Source organism: Hibiscus syriacus, unplaced genomic scaffold, assembly GCF_006381635.1.
Source record: "Hibiscus syriacus cultivar Baekdansim isolate YM2019G1 unplaced genomic scaffold, ASM638163v2 tig00110548_pilon, whole genome shotgun sequence".
Classification (NCBI taxonomy): Eukaryota; Viridiplantae; Streptophyta; class Magnoliopsida; order Malvales; family Malvaceae; genus Hibiscus; species Hibiscus syriacus.
Window position 1 is genome coordinate 563,866 of NW_024062775.1, and position 9,173 is coordinate 573,038.

The 9,173-nt window shown below is 36.3% G+C and overlaps 1 pseudogene; it reads right to left on the minus strand.

Moving 5' to 3' along the window:
• Window positions 1–3,277: 3,277 nt before the first annotated feature.
• LOC120130967 lies at window positions 3,278–7,063 on the minus strand (annotated as a pseudogene).
• Between the last annotated feature and the right edge of the window lie 2,110 nt (window positions 7,064–9,173).

A 9,173-nucleotide genomic window follows, 5' to 3' on the forward strand; every position in this document is an offset into this window, starting at 1 on the left:
ACTTCCAACAAGTGGCCTCAGAGCTTGGTTCGAGTTCAACGTGGTGGAGAAGATGGCCAACATGATTCAATCAAAAATCCTGCGATTGACAAAGACGAATTATGGCAATTGGAGCATTCAAATGAAGGCGTTACTAGGCTCTCAAGATGATTGGGATATCATCGAGGATGGTTACACCGAGCCTGAAAATGCAGCAGCAGAAGCAACTCTGACCAATGAAGAAAAGAAGGTATTGAAAGAATCCCCAAAAAAAGACAAAAGATCATTGTTCTTTATTTTTCAAGGAGTAGACGAATCTACCTTTGAAAAAATTTCTGATGCGAAGACTGCAAAACAAGCGTGGGAGATTTTGCAAAAATCTCTACAAGGTGTCGAAAAAGCAAAAGAGGTATTCTTACAAACTCTCAGAGCTAAGTTTGAGATGTTAAAAATGAAAAATATAGAAAACATCGATGATTATATTAGCCGTGTGAAAGCGATCGTAAATGAAATGAAAAGAAATGGCGGATCACTCGATGATGTTAGAGTGATGGAAAAAAATTTGCGGTCATTAACAAGAAAATTCAATTACGTGGTGGTGACAATCGAAGAATCGAAAGATTTATCTCAAATATCGATCGATGAGCTTGTGTGTTCACTTCAAGCTCATGAGCAGAAAATGAAACAAAATGAAGATTCTGAAAATTTGGAGCAAGCTCTACAAAGAAAGATGAATGCCAATGAAGGAGAAGCTAGCAGCAGCTACACACAAGGTCGAGAAAATCGTGGTGGTTATCTTGGTAGATATAGAGGAGGACGAGGAACTCGTGGACGTGGTGGCCGATCATATGGCACCGATCAAATAAGTGAAAGCAATCAAACACCAGGTCGTGGACGAGGATTCAGAGGCCGAGGTAGAGGCAGATATCAACAAGGAAATAAATCCCAAGTACAATGTTATAATTGCAATAAGTATGGTCATTATAGTTATGAGTGTAAATCTGCTCCTAAACAAAAAGAAAGAAATAACGTAGTAGTAGCTCATGAAGAAAAAAAATGAAAAATCTCATGTATTCCTCACTTATAAAGGAAATGAAGAATTCAATAAAAATATTTGGTATCTTGATAATTGTGCCAGTAACTATATGTGTGGTCAAAGGGAATTGTTTGTGAACCTAGATGAAACAGTCAATGGACATGTAACGTTCGGAGATGACTCACACGCAGAACTAAAAGGAAAAGGCAAAGTCATGATTACTCAGAGAAATGGAGAAAAGAAATACATTTCAGATGTTTATTATGTACCTGCTTTGAAAAGCAATATCATCAGTCTTGGTCAACTCTTGGAAAAAGGATATGAAGTGCAAATGAAGAATCGCTCGCTTGCTATCAAAAATAAAGAAGGAGAATTGATAGCCCAAGCTGATATGACTCAAAATCGTCTCTTTACAATTGATATCGAGTCGGGAGAAGTCAAGTGCATGAAGACCGCGATCAAAGATGATTCATGGCTATGTCATCTAAGATATGGACATCTTGGATTTTCTGGTTTGAAGTTGTTATAAAAAACAAACATGGTGAAAGGACTACCAGAGATCAACCCTCCAAATCAAATATGTGAGGCTTGCATCAAAGGAAAGCAACATAGACAAAGCTTTGAAGTTGGTAGATCCTGGCGTGCCCGAAGACCACTGGAGATAGTACACACAAATATAGCTGGTCTTTTTGACATACCATCGCTTGGCGGTAACAGGTACCACCTAACTTTTATTGATGATTTTAGTATAAAATATTGGATTTATATCTTGAAAGAAAAGTCAGAAGAGTTGGAAAAATTGAAAGAATTCAAAGCAATGGCGGAAAAACAAAGCGGTCAATATTTGAAGACACTTATATCAGATAGAGGATACGAATATACATCAAAGTTATTTGAAGAATTCTACAAAGAGCATGCCATCATCCATCAGCTAACAACCATATACACGTCACAACAAAATGGAGTTGCAGAAAGAAAGAACCGCACAATCCTGGACATGGCAAAATCATGATAAAAGGTAAGCAACTACCAAGAAATTTCTGGGCTGAAGATGTTCGATGTGCAGTTTACCTATTGAACAGATGTTCAACAAAAAGTGTGAAGTATATGACGCCAAACGAAGTATAGAGTGGACAGAAACCAGGAGTTAGACACCTCAAGATTTTTGGATGCATCGCATATTCCCACGTTCTTGAACATACCAAAAAGAAGCTTGATGACAGAGGAGAAAAATGTATTTTCATTGGCTATGATGAAAGAAGCAAAGCTTACAGATTATATAATCATCTTACCAAGAAAGTAATAATTTCAAGAGATGTTGAGTTCGACGAAGTAGACTATTGGAGATGGAACAAAGAGAAAAAGAAAGTTGAAGGACTAGTTTTTAAAGATGACGATCTTATCGATCAAGTTCGAAGATCCACAAGAGAGAGAAGAATGCCAAAAAGGTACAACGATTATGAACTAAATAATGTTTCACTTTTCTGTTTACTTGCGAACAGTGATCCAATAACATACGAAGAAGCAGTTGAAGATGATAAATGGAGGAATGAAATGGATGAAGAAATTACATCAATAGAAAGAAATGATACATGGGAGCTAACAAGACAACCTGAAGATCAACTAGTAGACATTTTCACAAAACCATTGGGAGCAGATATATTCAACCGACCCAAAGAAAAACTTGGAATGGAAAGTCGAGTTTGAGGGGGAGTGTTGAAGGCAAACTCAATTATAATAGAAAAGTGTAGAAAGCTTAGGTGATCCCATAAAAAATTATAAAATTGCAGCAAGCTTAATTATTAAGCAAAGTGCATGAAAAAAAAAACGTGGCAACACAGCAAGCAGTTCTTATCAATTAAAAAATAAATAAATGATCACGTGAGAGAAGAAAGTGGCAGCTTCTACAATCTTCAATGTCGGTTTATTTCATATATATATGTGTGTTTAGGTCCAAGTTAAGTGTGAGTAACGAGTGAGAAAAAATTAGAGAGAATTGTAAGAAAAGCTTAGCAAAGCTATAAGTATTTTGTGAACTACCAGAAGCTAGTATTGTAATATTGAGAGTGTAGTTGTAACGTATTTTGTTTCGTATCAATAAAAAGTTTGAGTGTTATAAATTACTGAGAGCCCATCTACGCTTCCAACATTATTCTAGTAGCGAAAAATGAAAATTTCATTCCAAATAATTGTCATATTTCTTATTGACGATTGTTGAAGATAAGTTGAATAAAAAGCATTATTTCCAAGTGATCCCACTTGTTAAACATGTTTTAGAAACAAGGAAGAAAATGTGTCCATCTCATGTTTTTTCAAAGCCAAATCAACCTCCACTCCTCCGCTGCCATGTCTACTTTCTGCCATGGAAAAGGCTCTGTTCTTATCACTTGAAATAATCACCACCTTATGTGGTTTCCCCCACCCGAAATCTGATCCATAAACACCAAATCTAGGCGACCCTACAACACTAATAGCCTGAATCTCCGACTCTTCTATTTGCCTAAAAATATCGAAACAACTGTCAGGTTCTTTTCGATTCCATCAAGAACCCCCTTCTTCGTTAAACCTTTGACCATCTCACTTACTTTTTGAATGGCATATAACAAACCTCTGTTCGCCCAAGAAATCTCTTGCTTTTGTGACTTGTAATATACCTCTGTTACAGTTGCAGAAGTAATTTTCTGGGACAGGAGGGTTTAACTGTGACTTGCAATCGACTGTGAATCTGAGAAGAACACGTCGATCTCCATCTCCTCCTCTGGCTTTCACCATGCAAGTTGTTACATAAACATATGTAAGCACAAACGTTGACAAGTGAAGACCTTTCCCACTATCTGCTACTTCAGACAATACCCTTTCTCTTAATTTATTAAGATCGTCACGAGTAATCTCGAACGTGGCATGAACTAGATCCATAGCTTCTCCCTCGCCTATACTCCTCATGATTTTGAGGCTTTTCTTATTAGAATTTGACTCGCTTATAGCTAGCCACTGGTCCAAATACAACATGTTAAGTCCATCGAGACCTTTGAGAACAGATCTGTCAAAAAATGGGGTCAGCTTGAGCGACAAGGTTGAGTTATCTGTATTACCATGGTTACATGTTGAAAAGATGAATATCAAGAAATAAATAGAACTGTTTATTATCATCTTTCTGCAACTACATCACTAGCTTATATAGGGATCTTATTGACTTAAAGCTAACTCAACCTCACAACTAACTGTAACCACTAAAAGTTATTCATAACAAATTTTCCATACGTTACTCTTAACTATACTAATAACCCTAAGAACTCACACACACATCAGCAAACCACACTCCTTTTACACACTCCAATGTTCTCCCCATTTCGTTGACTTCTTCCTTCTATACTAACAAGGTAGAACACACAAGATAACCAATTTAACTAACTAATTCATAACAATCTAACAACTATTTGTTCCTTCTGTTCTACTTGAACACTTGATGTAAAGATGAACACTTGAATTAAAAGTGCGGTTTTTCCTTCTGTTCTACTTGAATCGAAAGTGCGATGCTTCTTTCTATTCAAATTTATTCACCTTTCTTTTCTTTTTCTTCATCCTCTTATCCAAAGTTTCTTTAGATTTTCTACCATGGACACTAGGTTGTGAAGCTTTCAAGTCCCAACGTCATCTTTGTTGTTGGAGCAACACTCACAACCAGAGCAACCACCTTCATATGCAGAGTATTGTACAGCAACAACATCTTCCTTATAGTGCGACTATCAGTAGTAACCCCAGGAAATTCTTTGTCAAAACGATTCCAACAACGGTCAACCAGATGAACATTCTTTCCTCATCACTGACTGTATTCAAAATTTTTCTCTTCCTTGACCACTAGACCTACCAGCATGTGCCAAGTGTTGTAGGGAGATTATTATGCTATACATATAAACCACAACCTGAACTCATGTCCTTCCATTGAGCAATATTGGCGCTGATCGGAAGCATTTCAACCTGATCATCAAACCCATCCAACTGGGTTTCAGCATCCACAAACATTGTACATATGCTCTCAAGAGAAAGTGATTCCCTCATGGTAGTTATAAAAACCATAAGCGACTGATATTCACATTGTAACCCCTTCAAATTACTGGCCACATGCTCCTTTGAAGAGATCGCACTTCCACAAGAAGCAAGAGCATCGCATACTTCTTTTACGCAAGTAAGGTAAACTATCGTTGTGTCATTGCCTTCCTTGAGAGACTGGAGTTTATAGTTTAAACTCATTACTGCAGTTATCGATCAATTTGCAAAAAATTGCAGCATCATACTCCAAACAGCCGCGCCGTCTCCCCAGCAAATTGAGAAAGTAAGTGTGAACTAATGGTTGACAATAACCATGAAGCTAATGCACTGTCTTGGGCCACGTAATCTTCATAAGCATCATTCGAAACTACATCCCCGTCACTACTAACAATCATCTCTAGCAGAGGCGTCATTACTCCAACCAACAACCGATTGAGCCGGTGACTTTGAACTGTGAGCAAGATTTGTTGTTTTTGTAAGAGGAAATTTATTTCATCAAGAACCATATTGACCTTCTTGTGAGTAAACACTTTCAAGCACTTGAAAGAGGAATCCATTACAGCAGAGTCAGCAGTGTGATAACTATAACCATCATTCACCACCATGAAACCAAGAAAGAAGAACTAGCAACAGAAACGTGAAAAGAAGTTTCCCAAGATCTTGGCGAAAGATACCATGTTGAAAAGCTGAATATGAAGAAATGAATAGAATTGTTTATTATCATCTTTTTGCAACTACATCACTAGCTTATATAGGGATCTCATTGACTTTAAGCTCACTCAACCTCACAACTAACTGTAACCACTCATAGTCATTCATAACAAACTTTCCATACGACACTCTTAACTATACTAACAACCCTAACAACTCACACACACATCATCAAATCACACTCCTTCTACACACTCCAATATTACATATATGAGCCCAGGATTTTATGAACATGGTGGTGGTTTTTCCGTCAAGAACAGCATGGTGGGCTATGATTCCAATGTAAAACCCCATATTTGGGAAAATGGTTATTTGCAAAGCTACAATTGATGGTGGGCTATGTTTCCAAAAATTAATTGGTCTAGTGAGACGAGGCACTAAATCTCTTAAACAAAGATTATGAGTTTGAATTCTCACAATTACAAATAGAATAAACTAGATTGAAAGGGTCATCCTTACCACTACGATACCCAATCCAAACTTTCTTCGAGCTCGCCTGTTAATCGATGATCTGCAAAGTCTGTTAGAATTGATAGTTGGGTCTATTGTTTGAAGACGTGATATACATAATAATAAACAAAACAAAATATAAAAAAATTATATAATAAATCAATTCAGTCAAATATAATAATTAAATAAAATAATTATTATATCAAAAATAATAAATTATATATTCATAATATTTTTTAATTAATAATATATATATCTATAAATAATTGTTCAAATTTAATACCTCTAAACAAAATAATACACACCAAGTCAAAGTATAGCAACATGGTTTTCAAAATCGGACCGGTCAACGAATCGATCGTGCTACTAGTTCACTGGTTCAACCGGTCGAACCGGTCAGATCGGTCGAAAGAACCGGACGACGTCATAATTATTTAAAAAATTAAATAAAAACACCAAAAACATTTAATAAAAAACTAAAAACATCCTCACAACTATAATACTTAAATACAACACCAAAATTCCATCATTCATTACTTGATTTACTTCTAATAAAAATCTCCAAACATTACACATTAAAACCAAAACAAAAGTTGATTAACCTTCAAAATAAAAATTTTAACTTTTTTAATTTTTTTTATTGATGGCCGGTTCTTAGCGGTTCCGGTCTGGTTCGAACGGTTCACAGCCGGCTCAGCGGTTCCTTTCGGTTCACTAATAGCGGTTTAACCGGGTTAGAATGAACTGGACCTGACAGCGGTTCCCAGTTGAACCGGCCGGTCCGATCCGATTTTCAAAACATGGTATAACAGCTACCGGCCAGTGGCCAATGGTCATGTACGTTTATTTTCTGTAAAAGCTAGAAGCCAGCAAAAAAACTAGATAAAATCATTATATCACTATCTTGTCAAGGTCAAAAGAGTAATTTAGTTAATCAATTTTACCCTTTCCATTTAAATGAATTCTTTGTAACTTATGCTAAAAAATTAATAGCTTAAATATACAAAAAAGTATTTAGTTTATGCTTGTTTTTTCAGTTTAGTACCTAAAGTTTATTTTGTTCTAGTATGGTTTCTAACATTTCATTCTGTGACTAAAAATAGATCTAGTTGTAACGAACCGTTAAATTTGACAGTTAATACGTTAAAAAGGTCACCTGACATATTTTTCTCTTCTTCTTCTTCCCCGCCTTCGACAACCGCTTCCTTTCCTTCATCGAAGATGGCGGGGATTCAAGTGAAGTATGATAAAGAATATTTAAGATTGATCTTCTTGTGTTTACTGTCTCTTTCCTACTCTGTTGAAAACATTTTGATATTTCGATATAACAAATTAAGTTAAATGAATTTTAAGATTTTCCAAAATGATTTTCTAAGTATATTCGATATAATTATTCGAATATCAAAACATTACTCAAAATATTTCAAAAATCATTTTTAATCCTTACTTAAGTGTAAAATTAAGTTTTAATCTTAAAACAATTTCAAAATAATCTTTCAAAGTATTTCGAACCATTTCAAAGCCAAAAATTCCAGATTGCTCAGAGGGAACCGATTCCCCCCAAGGGGGTACCGATTCCCCCCTGAATGGTTTGGCTCCGAGATTTCCAGAATGCTCGGAGGGAACCGATTCCCCCATAGGGGGTACCGATTCCCCCCTATTCAACGGTCGAAATATTTGAATTTTACACTTAGGGAACCGATTCCCTATGAGGGGGAACCGATTCCCCCCACGCTTCAAGCATTTTTATTAAATGTTTTCACACTTAAACGGCTATATTATCTTCATTAATTATCCCCAACGTTCAGAAGAGATTCAAGGTGTATTTAAACAAGTTCTGAAGCCATTGATCAACAAGAAATCATAGAGAAACAAGAGAGAAAGCATCAAACACCAAGTTTGTGCAAATCAAGCCAATTTTCCTTTCAATATTCATTTTGCTTTCAAGAACACCATTTGTGCTCATTTGTAATTATCTTTGAGTGTTCTTTTCTTGTTCTAGAATTGTGCAAACATCTTACCTTGTGAGGTTTTCTTGTAAGTTTGCAAATTTGTAATCTTCTCTTTGGGAAAAAGAGTGTTCTCAAGAGTTGGGGTATACTCTTGAGGGATTTTGTAAGGTTATCTCTTTGGCCTCAAAAGAAAGAACAAATTAGTGAATTTGTTGGAAAATCCTTAGTGTGGATAGCTAAGGTAGTGGACGTAGACTTTGTTTGAGAAAGTCGAACCACTGTAAATCGCTGTGCAATTACTTTTAATTTTTCTGCAAAAGCTTCCACGAAATTTTTAATTGCCAATTCACCCCCTCTTGGCCGATTCCGTCGATCGATTAACTCAAAAATTGGTATCAGAGCCTAACTCATTTGAAGGTTTAATCGCCTCTTGAGTCGATTCGGGAAGAGTTATATCGATTATTAAAGTCATCAATGGCCTCCGCTTCAAACTTCGACTCCGGTCTCGATTCGATGCCCGTCAACAAGCCTCCTTTCTTCAATGGAGCTAACTATGCCTATTGGAAGAATATAATGATGTACTTCATTCAAGCAAGTGACATGAGAGCATGGAATGCTGTAGAAGAAGGATACATCAAACCTCTCACTCATCCAAGGTTGTGGAGTGAAGGAGAGACAAAAATGTTCCAACTCAACTCCAAAGCCATCCATATTATTTTTTGTGCTCTTGGACCAGTTGAATACGGAAGAGTTTCATCGTGTACAACCGCCAAAGAAATATGGGACAAGCTTCAAGTCACACATGAAGGTACAGATGAGGTAAAGAAATCAAAAATTAGTATTCTAACGCATAGCTATGAAAATTTCAGGATGAAACCAAATGAAGGCATCAAAGCTATGACGGATAGATTTTCAACGATTGTCAATGGTCTCAAATCATATGGAAAGATCATATCAAATGAAAAGCTTGTGAGAAAGTTAGTCTACTCCCTCCC